A 3,120-nucleotide genomic window follows, 5' to 3' on the forward strand; every position below is an offset into this window, starting at 1 on the left:
GAGGTCTTGGCTATGCAAATAGTCATATGGCTAAAAATGAGAATGTCTTAGGAAAAACAATCGTGGGAAGCACTATAAAATTTTATAAAGAAAATGTCCATATTAATCCTATTTTTAAAACAAAATCTTGGACACATAAACATCTACCCACTTGTTCTTACTGTGATAAAATTGGTCACACACCTAACACTTGTCATATTAGAAAATATGGTGTGTCATCTGGCCAATACAAATGGATAGAAAAGAGTGCTAACCCCGCAGGACCCAAATCACATTGGGTACCTAGAAAATCTTTTTAATTTGTTTTGCAGGAGTGTTTGAAAGCCATAAGCATAAATGTATTATCATGACAACGGCTGTTCAAAGCACATAGCATGTGGAGTTTCAAAATTATCATTTATTCAAGTAAAAAAGGCCTTGCTACCTATGCAGTGAACATCCAAAGAAAAATCCTTTATATAGGTAATATTGTTATTTTTAAGCATATGGTTTCTTTCGATAGGCCATTACAATTACCTCATGTGGATTTATTTGGTCCCTCAAGGACAAAAGGTTTTGGTGGTAATTATTATGCTCTTGCTATAGTGGATGATTTCTCTAGATACACTTGGACTCTATTCTTAATCCATAAGAATGAGGCATTCAAAGCCTTTAGCATTTATGCTAAAAGAGTCCAAAATGAAAAATCTTTAAAAATCGCTGCTATAAGAAGTGATCATGGGGGAGAATTTCAAAACTCTTCTTTCGAAGAATTTTGTGATGATCTAGGGATCAATCACAACTTTTCTGCTCCTAGAACACCACAACAAAATGGTGTTGTAGAGAGAAAGAATAGGTCCTTAGAAGAACTAGCTCGAACAATGTTGAATGAAACTAACCTCCCAAAATATTTTTGGGCTGATGCAGTTAGCACTGCTTGTTACGTTTCGAATCGAGTTCTTATAAGGCCAATTCTTAAGAAAACCCCCTATGAACTCTTTAAAGGAAGAAAACCAAACATCTCTCATCTGCATGTATTTGGCTGTAAATGTTTTGTTTTAAACAATGGTAAGGACAACTTGGGTAAGTTTGATGCAAAAGCTGATGAAGGAATCTTCCTTGGCTATTCTCTCACGAGTAAAGCCTATAGAGTCTTCAATAAAAGGACTCTAGCCATGGAAGAATCAGTTCATGTATCTTTTGATGAAACTAATCTTGTTGTAAAGGATGTAGTATCTTGTGATGATGATGACTTACCAAGTTCTCCTGCCAAAGAAACTTCTATTGTTGACATTACAACCAATACTGAGGAATTGAGAATGGATGATGATCTATCCTCTCAAGAAGAGCATAACCACTCAGACTTGCCTAAAGAATGGAGAACCCATCGAAACCATCCTATTGATAACATCATCAGCGATATGATTAAAGGTATAACTACACGCAGAATGCTTGATGCATGTTTAAACATGGCTTTTGTCTCTCAAATTGAACCATCTAAGATTGATGATGCAATCGAAGATGAGCACTGGATTCTTGCTATGCAAGAAGAATTAAACCAGTTTGAAAGATATGAGGTATGGGAACTTGTTCCTAGACCTAAAAATAGGCATGTTATAGGAACCCGTTGGGTTTTTAGAAACAAATCTGATGAAAATGGTATTATTGTTAGAAACAAAGCTAGACTAGTAGCCCAAGGATACAATCAGGAAGAAGGTATTGACTTTGATGAAACCTTTGCTAGACTTGAAGCTATTAGGTTATTGCTTGCATATGCTTGTTCTCTTAATTTTCAGCTTTATCAAATGGACGTCAAGAGCGCATTTCTCAATGGCTATATTCAAGAAGAGGTATTTGTAGAGCAACCTCATAGTTTTGAAGACTACAAACATCCCTCTCATGTTTTAAAATTAAAGAAAGCCCTTTATGGCCTAAAGCAAGCTCCTCGCGTATAGTATGATCGTCTAACGAACTTTCTAACAGAAAAAGATTTCACAAAAGGGAAGGTCGACACTACTCTATTTATTAAGAAAATTACTCATCATACTTTATTAGTTAAAATTTATGTTGATGATATTATTTTCGGTTCTACTAATGAAAATTTGTGTAGTGACTTTAGCAAAATGATGCAAGGGGAATTTGAAATGTCCATGATGGGTAAGTTGAACTATTTTCTTGGACTTCAAATAAAACAGCTTGATAATGGCATCTTTGTGAGTCAATCCAAATATTGCAAAGACTTGTTAAAAAGATTCGATATGGATGACTGCAAGCCGATAGTTACTCCTATGGGATCAGGAACATACATCGATGCAGATGAACCCGATAAATGTATTGAAATATCTAAATATCGAGGTATGATCGGATCTCTCTTGTACTTAACTGCTAGTAGACCTGATATAATATTTAGTGTATGTCTGTGTGCTCGCTATCAATCTAAACCTAAAGAATCACACCTAGTTGATGTTAAGAGAATCTTGAAATATCTAAAAGGTACAACTGACGTTGGATTGTGGTACCCTAAAGAAAGTATATGTGAACTGGTTGGATACACGGATTCAGATTTTGCTGGATGCAAATCTGAGAGAAAAAGTACAAGTGGTACTTGTCATATTTTAGGCAATGCTTTAGTTTATTGGTCTTGCAAGAAATAAGCATGTGTAGCTCTAAGCACTGCTGAGGCTGAATACATAGCAACAGGTAGTTGTTGTGCCCAAATGTTGTGGCTTAAGCAACAATTACGAGATTATGGCTTATACTTAGGTTGCACTCCGCTGAAATGTTATAATACTAGTGCTATTAATCTCACAAAGAATCCGATTATGCATTCTAGAACCAAACATATAGATATAAGACATCACTTTCTAAGGGACCATGTTCAAAAGAAGGATGTATCTGTAGAATTTGTTGATACTCATAATCAAATAGGAGACATTTTCACTAAACCTTAGGCAAAAGAACCTTTTTATAAAATTAGACTTGAACTAGGCATTCTTGATGAAGCTTACTTGTCCTAAAAATGCTTTTATATGATTATGTGTATGCTTCACCATGCTATCTCATGTCTACTTGAACTTAATTATGTCCATTTATGTTTATATGCTTCTATTTTTGGGTTAAAATATTTTTCATAGCTCTAAA

This window comes from Lupinus angustifolius, chromosome LG11 (genome assembly GCF_001865875.1).
Source record: "Lupinus angustifolius cultivar Tanjil chromosome LG11, LupAngTanjil_v1.0, whole genome shotgun sequence".
Lineage (NCBI taxonomy): Eukaryota > Viridiplantae > Streptophyta > Magnoliopsida > Fabales > Fabaceae > Lupinus > Lupinus angustifolius.